The sequence below is a fragment of the Mus caroli genome, chromosome 6 (assembly GCF_900094665.2).
Source record: "Mus caroli chromosome 6, CAROLI_EIJ_v1.1, whole genome shotgun sequence".
Classification (NCBI taxonomy): Eukaryota; Metazoa; Chordata; class Mammalia; order Rodentia; family Muridae; genus Mus; species Mus caroli.
The window spans coordinates 7,348,310-7,359,750 of record NC_034575.1 but is presented as its reverse complement, the minus strand read 5'-3'; positions in this window follow the sequence as shown (position 1 = coordinate 7,359,750).

The window sequence follows — 11,441 nt, the reverse complement described above, 5'->3', positions numbered from 1 at the left end:
AGAGAGAGAGAGAGAGAGAGAGAGAGAGGAAAGTGGCTAGGTAACCAGCACCTGCACTGGAAGACTCCACCTGCTCTGGAAGATGAGCACTCTCACACTCTCAGCAGGGCTGAGGGTATACTTTATGTCCAAGAATGTATTTCTCAAAGAAAAGATACAAAGTGAATAAAAGCTCTAGTCATCTTTCTGTGCAGCATCATGGGGTTTATTTATCCCTTCCTCTTTCCCATTTCTTAGAGCTAAAGCTAAGGCTTATTTTTATTATTATATATTTTTATTAAATCTTTTCTTTATTTACATTTTAAATGTTATCCCCTTTCCTGGTTTCCCCTCCAAAAACTCCCTATACCACACCCCTCTCCCTACTCACCAACCCACCCACTCCTGCTTCCTGGCCTTGGCATTCCCCTACACTGGGCCATAGAGCNTCCACAGGACCAAGGGCCTCTCCTCCCAATGATAACCGAGTAGGCCATCCTCTGCTACATATGCAGCTGGAGCCATGAGTACATGTGTACTCATTGGTTGGTGGTTTAGTCCCTGGGAGCTCTGGGGGGTATTGGTTAGTTCATATTGCTGTTCCAAGGCTTTAATGATGATGCTGCATGCTAGTGAATGATCCCAGAGTAGGACTATTGATAGCTCCACAAGGAAGATGACATAGCACCTTCTGGTACCATGAAAGCTAATGTTCAGGGAAGAAGCATTCAGGTCATTTCCAGCTCCTGTATCTGAAGTATAAGAAACAATCAATCCTTCCATCCTTAATGGCACACAAAATATACTAGTAAAAACATATAATATGTTGGGTGTTTCTTGGACGACCTTGACCAACAACACAAGAGCAGGCCTCTCAAGTCTGCTGTTATGTCAGCATGTATGAGAAAATTATATTTAAACTATGTATGTGTATATATTCTGTCATATTTTTAAATTCTTTTCAGATTTTATACAGTGTATTCTGATCCTCTTCATCATCCACTCCTCTCCAAATATCTCTCATATCCCTCTCAACCTCTCTACCTACTGATTTTCATGGTTTCTTTCCTCACCACCCTTGTTTTCAAATCTATGATGTCTAGTCTGTATTATATAGTTATTTCTGGGCATGGGGGCTACCTTGGTGTATGGTTAATAGTAGATGTCATACTATTGAAGGTTACTCACTTTCTCTTTTCCAGAAGAAATTAAATGTCAATAATTCCTGCACTAAGGGTAAGAATGAGTGTCTGCCTTCCCTTCTCAAGCTTCTCTCTGGCTTACTTGAGCCTGTGTGGGGTTTGTGCATATATGCATTTGTTATTTTGTGTCTGGAAATTCTGTTTTGTTGAAAGTATCTACCTTCTCAAGTTCTTATAATTTTTCTGCCCCCTCTTCTAGATAGAAACTTGAACCTTCAGGGAGGGGGATAACATATACTCCATTTAGGATTGGGTTCTCCCAAGTCTCTTTTTCAGAAACTGCATATTTAACAGCTGCAAATCTATATGTCAGTTTACATCATTTAAGAATTTCTGTTAAGGTTTGAATAATATACTGATTTATTTGTACTGATTTATAAACTGTCATGAGCCATGTATAGTATGTTCATTTCTCAGGATAATTGTAATCGTTTTTCCCATATGGCCAATAATGTACCTAGACACAGGTATTGAGCTCATGAGCATTGTCAGGTATGAGTCCCATCTTGTGAATCAGTCCTTAAATCCAATAAAAAAGCAGTTGGATACTTCCATAACATTAGCAGTACTATTTTTCCAGTGGGTATAAATTGGTCGTCTTGAATGTCAAGGCTAAGCATCCAAGTGTTTTAAATTTTCTTAAGATTGTGCATAATGACAGATATCTTTTCTATTACTATTACAGATCATTCTATTCCTATAATTAAACTCAGTCTTAGAATTTGAACACTATTCTACTAAGGATGAAATAATTTTGTCCAATTTTGTTTTGTTTTGTTTTGGTTTGGTTTTTAATAAATTAACCACAATTAACTTTATTACTTCACACAGTGTTCTGATAATTTGTTGACAGGACAGTGACAATTAAAATTTCTGCTACATTCATTCACAACGAAAAATCTATTTTAGCTTGATATTACTAAAGTGATTTTATTGTTTAGAAATGTTTTTCAGTATGGATTACTATAAATTAATGTTAGTATTACTTCAAAGAACTGTCTTCATCATTTTGAAAGTCATTCATTATAAATAGTGATTTAAAAAATGTAGTCTGGTTGTTCCTTGAAAATATTTTTATCAGTTCTTCTAAAATTTCATACAATGTGTTCTCATTATTTATTTTTTCTTTTTCTTTTTTTTTCTTTTGTTGAAACTAGATTTTTTTTTCACCTCATACACTATATCCTGATTCAAGCTTTATTTTCCTCTATTCCTCCTGGTTCCTCCAAACTCCCTCTCAAACAGATCCCCGCATTTTCTGGAATTTCTTAAAAATCAAAAACACATCTAAGGAATAATAATAAGATTAAATATACAAAAATATAATAAAATATAACAGGATGAAACAAAGACTATCATATTGGAATCTGACAAAACAGATGGAAGGTAAAGATCCCAAGAAAAGGCACTAGAATTAGAGATCCACTCATTCCCACACTCAGGAACATCATAAAATCACTGAATTGGAAGCCCTGATACATACATCAAGGACCCGGTGCAGACCTGTGCAGACCTGTGCAGACTGAGAGAACTCAGTCTCTCAGAGTTCATAGGAGCTTTGATCATGTTGATGTAGAAAACCTTGTATATTGGGGGGTCCTGCATCCACTCTTCCTCTTATACTCTTTCCACTTCTTATACTGGGTTCCCTGACCCATGAAAGGACATTAAATTTAGGTGTGAGTATTCTAATTTATTTTCCTTTTTGCATAATATGTGGCTGTGAGTCTCTATATTTATTACCACTTGATACAGGAGGAAAACATCTCTGCTAATCTTGAGCAAATCCAGGATCTATGACTGTAGCAGAAGGTCACCAGGAGTAATTTTATTGCTAAATTTTTTTTTCTGATCAGTGGTGTTGGGTCTTACCCTAGGTTCCTGAGATATCTAGTCTCTGGATCTTAAACATTCAAGCATTCACTTAACCTTGAGAGCTTGTTTCTAGGTTTTAGCAGGGAAGCCCAGATATTCACATACCCTTCACTGAAGACTGGTCTGTAAACATCCTAAGCTACTGCCAAAATTATTGGTTTCACTCTACAAACTGATTGTAATTACTAAAGACAACACTTACACAGCTAATCAAATATGGAGAAGTCAGTTGGTACCTACTTACAGCCTTCATCCCTATGTACTATTATTCATGGTATTGGCCAGCACTATGTACTCTACAAAAAGTGAAAGATAAATACCAACCCATCTATAAACTCTTTGATCAACAATAATAACTTGCCTGAAAAAATATGCTTGTGTAATAATGGTACAAAGCTTGAGGGAATAATTAACCAATAACTGATTTGAGTTAAGGCCTACACAATGTGATGCAACCAATACCCAATAGCACTTCGGTGGTCAGGACTCTGAAACTAGATAGCCCAGGTACTTAGGAGAAATCCAAATGCTACCGTTCTAAAGGGACATAGCAATAAACGGTCTCCTAATGGCATTCTGTTATACTCAGATCTGTGTCTTACTCAGCCATTATCAGAAAAGCCTCTTTCTGTATCAGATGGGAACAAATACAGTCACACAGGCAGACAATTGGCACAAAGTGAAAGACTTGGAATACTCAAGTCTAAATTATATGTGTTCATTAAATTGTTCTACTCAAGGTTCAAAGGTCTATGTGGAAGTAGAGGAGGAAAGAGTGAAGGAGCTGGAAGGGGTGGAGGAGACAAAGGAATCGTATATCTTCTAGATAAAAGAGGGCTGGCAAGCATATGACATCAGAGATTGAAGGAGCATGCATACAGGACCTGCACTGGTCTGCAGTAGATGGGGCCCTAGAGCTGAAAGGACACGTGGATAAATGACCCAAATTCCTAATACAAAACCTATCCCCAATTAATAGCCCCTAACAAATAAAGTGTCTTTCTCTAAGAGAGTATCACTTGTGCAACAAAGCAGTCTTATGTGTAGACATAGTGCAATCAATAGTTGACCAATACAAAACAAACCCAATGGTATATTTGGAGGTTCTTTGTCTCATAATGTTAAGTCAGGGCAATTTATTTATTTATTTATTTATTTATTTATTTATTTGACCTTCTTTTAGCCTTACAGGTCATCTGTGTATATATTATAGCTTCCAGATTTGTGTTTTTATGGGATACCTGTTTGTGGAAATGAGTATCAGTATGCATATCTTGTGATTTCTCTTTGGCTCTTTTTCTTGTTTGGTTAAAACACTCCAGCGTGCAATTTAATGGCAGCCTTTTGAGATTCCAAATACAATATGCAAGAAACCTAAGATTATAATTCTAACCCTTAAAATTTTTGGGCAGATAAATATATTTTTAAATTCTTATACTAATTTTTATATAACAACGAGCTATTAAAATGTACATACCACCCCCAGGCTTAAGAAATACTTTGGGAACAAATTTGATAGCAGTATTCTAAGCTATTTTATTTATTTGGACCCAGTAAATTCTTCTTCAAATTAAAAAAAAAAAGTATGCACATCCTTTGAGAACATGTTGCAAAATGATCATCCAAACCTCATGAATAGACAATGAGGTTGGATGGGATTTTAATACCACATGCATCCCTAAAGTGTTTTTTTATCACATCATTTCTATATTTTTGCTGCTAGGGGTTCTTGTATCTCCCAATGCAATGTGCTGCTCTAGGGGCTTAAGATCACTTTTAAACATAGAAGGATAAGGGAGAATAAAAATGAGGAATTAACTTGGCCTGACAAGATTAACTTGGTATAAAAATATATATAATTGTATATAAAATCCATACTTTCTCAACTGGATCAACTTTCTCTAGGAGAAAAAAAAAACAAAAAAACTAATATCTATTTACATTGTCATTAAACCAAAAATTAATTTCAGGCAATGAAGCATAGTATCCTCAAAGGAATAATATGAAATAAATAAGAAATAATCAACTTTGATAAGAAGGAGAGATGCCATAAATTTTATTCTTCTTTAAAAGTAAGTTCAGATATGCACAACCAATATGCAGGAGGCATCCAGTTGTTCTAAAGCCATGAAATAAATATTCATGGAAGTAATCTAGACAGATAAGAAAATAACCAGTGTGTGCATGTAAGTTTTGATCCCTTGATTTTAGGAGGGATTATTTTAGTAATGTGTTTTGAATTTTAAAAGACTTGAGTCGGGGTTGAAGACAGAGAATGAGAAGTTGATCAGCACTCTAGTCAGAAATGGCCAAACTGGCTGGTCTAAGCTGACTAAGAATGCTTCCTCATTGGGAATCCTGCTATCCTGCCATTAACCTCTTCCATTCAGATTTAGATACATACAGAGTTTTGAAATTACTAATTTTTGGTTATCTGGTAACATTCTTTCCTTTCCAGGTTTCAGCTTTGTGTCTATGACTTTAAACTTTACCTACAAATTGAGTTTATGGCTACTGAGGTTTGAGACTTGAGAAGTGGGAAATTATACTATGTGATAGTTTATCATGATGAAAATCTGTATTAGTTGGTTTCATTCTTTGTTATCTTATTAAATATTGCTCTCACAGGTCCTAAATAATCTATCATGAGGGAGACATGGGAACCACTTTTACATACCTGGGTGGATCAAGAAGCAGAAAGGGCCATTCTGGAACTTGGCTGGATTTTTTTCTTTCTCCTGTTTTTATTTTATCCTTGTCCCTAGCCTAGAAAGTGATAATGTCTACACTCAGTGTAGGTCTCATCCTTTAGTGAGTAATTTCTGGAAATACCCTCAGAGGCAAACCTATACCTAGGAGTGTCTTAATCTACTCAAGCCACAATTAAAAATATCCATGGAAAGTGCAAACCTGCTCTTGTTTCTGTCCTTTATGGACCCTCTACCACCATTTGTGACTGCTCAAGATGGAACACTGACTTTGATTACTGACTGAATCTTTGGGAGTGTCTCTACTTCTCTATTTTACATTTTCTTTCTGTACAAAATAGGAATTATGCTTCCTACCTCACTGTGATTCTGGGAGGACTCAGTTGTCTAAGAACTAGTGTATTGCATGTGCTCTATAAACAATAGTGATGGCATTATTTTCCTAACTGCTAGGTTTAGTTATAAAGGCTTAATCATTTTATTGATTAGTAATGATCAAATCATACTTTGTGTGTGTGTGTGTGTGTGTGTGTGTGTGTGTGTGTGTGTGTGTGTGTACGTGTGCGTGTGTATGTGTTTGGTCCTGGGAACTGAACCCAAGGACAATACACAGTAATTACATAATCTTCCGGAGCCACATAGACAACCTCTTAGGGTTAAATCTGAATCCTGGCTCTGTCTCTCTTTGCCTTGGCTCTGTGACCTAACATTTAGTCGGTAGAAATCTCAGGCCTAGAAACAGCTCCAGTGTTCCTCTATCCTTTGATCTCCTGAAAGCTGGGTAAATTCTCTTTCCTTTCTTTGTTCTCTGATTGTTTACTTTCTGATTTTTACTGCAAGCTTAGTTTATTAGTACCATTTTCTTTACTGACATAATGTAACAGTTTACAGGACTCAAAGTCAAATACCTTTGGGTTTAATGCCTTAGCCTTACTAATAGCTTTGGTTTAAACAAAGCCTTTAACAAAACCTGTCTTACTGATAATTTGCTTGTTTGTATGCCAATGATTCTCAATCTTGAATATACCTTTAAGTCACCTATCCAATTTTCTATAAATTGAAATTTTGGAGACATTAACCCAGACATCCTGTTTAACAGCTCTTCTGTGCGTCAGGCTCTTGAGTGTCAATGTATACTATTTTACTTATAGGAAGCACAGAGAGTAAGCCAGTGATCAAAACTATTTTCGGATTTATTCAAAGTATATTCAAAGAATCTGAAATCTTATGCTAGTAAACAAGTACAGAATGCCTAATACTAGAACTTACTGTTAGTTTTTATTTAATCTCTATAGATCCGAAGCTGACCTATGTCTAATTTTTAGGAAAATACTTAATTTTTAATTAAATACTTCCCACCAAAGAGTTATAGTACATGTTTATATAGTTATAATCCTGACCAATATTTAATATAGAAGGGTTTTACAATAAAAACCACATTGAGATTTTCTTTCTCTTGGGTTTTTACTTGTGTGTGTGTATGTGTGTGTGTGTGTGTGTGTGTATGTATGCATATATATTCTTTTAAAGGTTGGTGTTGGAAGTCCCAAGAAGCTTGGGTGGGAGGTAAACAACTTAAAAGGAAGAGAACAGACCAAACTTTACCATGCTTGTTTAAATGGTCATGCTTGTTGAGGTCTGAGCATCTTAAACAGATAGAATCTGAGCAGCAGTGACCAGAGCATAGTTACTCTGTTTCTCTGTGGTGAATGCTAGATGGAGTCACCAGCACAGTGGGCTCAATAACATTCCACAAGCTACAAGGACCCATTTGTTAAAATTGCTCATTCATTGACAGAACAGGTTTTGGAAAGCCGTGGATAAATATTCCTTTCATTATCATAATACCTACATTTTGTCACCATTCTGTGGGTTTGGAGAACCCTGTTTTTGTGCAGGAACAGTGCTTATCTTTTTTAATGAAGTAATTCAGTCCCAGTTATGTTGACTTGTAACAAGGTAAATTTCCTCTTTAGCAACCACAGGTTCAATAGTCCTCAGAAAAGCCTTTAAACATCTGCTTCTTGGGACAGCTGACATCTGTGCTTAGCTTTATACAACCTATGAGGAAAATGGGTATTATTTAAGGAACTCATTTCAGAAATGCCAGAAAATTTGTAGTTTTCCTTCCTTTATTTTCAAGGATTGTTTTTTGGAAACCGAAGTGAAACAGGCAATCCGAGGTCCTGACTGAAGAGAAATCTGAGTATCAGATTTGTATGTTAGAGTGGCTATGAGTAATCTCATCCATGGGAAAACACAAACTAAATCTGTTTCTATTCCTCATTTTAAAACTGTTCCAGGTTTCCCTACCTCCCCTAGTTTTACAAATGCATCAAATTTCTTTTCCATATGAACTGGAGTTCATTAAATTGTGCCTACTTATGGGCTCTTATGTCAGAGAATGCTATTTCATTATTTTGTGTGTGGGGTGTGTGTGTGTGTGTGTGTGTGTGTGTGTGTGAGAGAGAGAGAGAGAGAGAGAGAGAGAGAGAGAGATAGGAATTTCAACAGAGATCTACGGGCCTCCATATGCCTTCCAAGGATGGAGAGGCAGTAATGTGAGGGAGGGAGAGGGAGGGAGGGAGAGGGAGNGAGAGAGAGAGAGGGAGGGAGAGGGAGTGAGAGAGAAGGAGAGAGAGGTAGAAAGAGGGAGAGGGAGGGAGAGAGAGAGAGGAAGGGAGGGAGAGGGAGGGAGAGAGAAGGAGAGAGAGAGAGAGCTTGCCTGTGTGTACAAGCATGTATATCCACGCACACACTAGTATGTGTGAATATGTGTGAAGGCTAGAAGGTACCTTAAATTGACATGCATTTACTTATTTGTTCTTTGATTGTTTGTTTGGAGACAAGATCTCTAAGTGGTTCTTGGAGCTCACTTTAGGCTAGTCTGCCTAGGAATTGAGCCATGGAGATCCGAATTACCTCCTGGTGCTGAGATTTAAGCAAAACACAGCACTACACTTTTAAAAGTGGGTTACAGGTTACCTCACTCAGGATGATGCCCTCCAGGTCCATTCATTTGCCTAGGAATTTCATAAATTCATTCTTTTTGATAGCTGAGTAGTACTCCATTGTGTAAATGTACAACATTTTCTGTATCCATTCCTCTGTTGAGGCGCATCTGGGTTCTTTCCAGCTTCTGGCTATTATAAATAAGGCTGCTATGAAAATAGTGGAGCATGTGTCCTTCTTACCAGTTGGAACAACTTCTGGATATATGCCCAGGAGAGGTATTGCGGGATCCTCCTGTAGTACTATGTCCAATTTTCTGAGGAACCGCCAGACTGATTTCCAGAGTGGTTGTACAAGCTTGAAATCCCACCAACAATGAAGGGGTGTTCCTCTTTCTCCATATCCTCCCCAACATCTGCTGTCACCTGAATTTTTGATCTTAGCCATTCTGACTGTAGTCAGGTGGAATCTCAGGATTGTTTTGATTTTCATTTCGATGATGATTAAGGATGCTGAACATGTTTTCAGGTGCTTCTCCACCATTCGGTATTCCTCAGGTGAGAATTCTTTGTTTAGTTCTGAGCCCCATATTTTAATGGGGTTATTTGATTTTCTGGAGTCCACCTTCTTGAGTTCTTTATATATATTGGATATTAGTCCCCTATCTGATTTAGGATAGGTAATGGTCTTTTCCCAATCTGTTGGTACTCACTGATAAATAGATATGAGCCCAGAAACTTAGAATACCCAAGATACAAGATACAATTTGCAAAACACATGAAACTCAAGAAGAATGAAGAACAAAGTGTAGACACTTCGCCCCTTCTTATAACTGGGAACAAATCACCAAGTTACAGAGACAAAGTTTGGAGCTGAGATGAAAGGATGGATCTTCTAGAGACTGCCATATCCGAGGATCCATCTCATAATCAGCCTCCAAACGCTGACACTATTGCATACACTAGCAAGATTTGGCTGAAAGGACCCAATATAGCTGTCCCTTGTGCGGTTATGCAGGGGCCTAGCAAACACAGAAGTGGATGCTCACAATCAGCTATTGTATGGATCACAGGGCCCCCGAATGGAAGAGCTAGAGAAAGTACCCAAGGACCTAAAGGGGTCTGCAACCCTATAGGTGGAACAACAATATGAACTAACCAGTACCCTCCAGAGCTTATGTCTCTAGCTGCATATGTATCAGAAGATGGCTTAGTCAGCCATCATTGGAAAGAGAGGCCCATTGGTCTTGCAAACTTTATATGCCTCAGTACAGGAGAATGTCAGGGCCAAGAAGAGGGATTGGATGGGTAGGGGAGTGGGGGTGAGGGTATTCGGGACTTTTGGGATAGCATTGGAAATGTAAATGAAGAAAATACCTAATAATAAAAAGAAAAGTGGTTACAGGGATTGAACTCAGGACTTCATGCCTGTAAGTCAAGCATTTTATCCACTAAGCTACTTCCACAGCTCTTTGCAGACCACTGACAACATTTCCCTGGTTAGAACAGAAACAGAAATTAAAATCCTGGTGCTTTTAGTTTGTCCTCTGCCACAGGAACCACTAAAACAACCAAACACCAATAGTTTTGTTGTCTCTTATCTGACTGAACTGGTAATCATAGTGGTTTGAGACAATCCTAAATCTGGTTTTCTTGTCCATCTATAAAAGTCATTGAGACATGTGGCTAAATATTTAAGAAAAAGAATATTCAATGTACAACTTTGGCTTTCTCTTTGTCCCACGAAGATTAAGCCATCTTATCTTTCTATGTGCACAGGCATAAATAGCTAAAGTCCAGACATAAAAGAGATTTTGTGAGCACAGAATAAGACATGGGCATGGAAAGCTCTCAGTGTGACTGCTGGAATGCACACTGGCACATTATCCTTAGCTACATTCAAGGAAAATAAAGGATGGACCTTCTAGAGACTGCCATATCTGGGGATGCATCCCACAATCAGCCTCCGAAAGCTGACACTATTGCATACACTAGCAAGAATTTCTGTAGCTGTAATAAAAAGAGAAAAGCACTAACTTAAAAATATTTTCCTGACAGAAGCTAACAGCTTCTGGGACAGGCAGGAGCCATGGAGCTTCTGAGGCAGTGCCCTTTTCGGGCTCCAGAAATCCAGCCACCTTCCCTGCCAGAGGACAGGTGTCCACCCGGCCCGGGAGGCTTTTGCCTCAGGATCTGTGGGACCATCTTGATTCCGGGACTCCTCTGAAGGTAGTGTGCACAGGTGAGAGTGTGGACTACAGAAGCTGACAGCTTCTGTGACAGGCCAAAGCAACACAGCTTCTAGGAAAGGTCCTGTTTTGAGCCTTCATCTTTGGCCAACAGGTAGGTCAAAACAACAGATATCTGTGCACCTTCCCTGTAAGAGGAGAGCTTGCCTGCAGAGAGTGCTCTGACAACTGAAACTCAGAGGAGAGAACTACTTTCCCAGGTATGCTGATAGAGACTAACAGAATCACCAGAGGAACAATCTCTAAACAGAGACAACTATAACAACTAATTCAGGAGATTACCAGATGTCAGAAGGTAAAGGTAAGAATCTTACTAACAGAAACCAAGACCAGTCACCATCATCAGAACCCAGCATTCCCACTTTGCCCAGTCAAGGGCACCCCAACACACCCGAAAAGCTAGACCTGGATTTAAAAGTATATCTCATGATGATGGTAGAGGACATCAAGAAGGACTTTAATAACTCACTTAAAGAA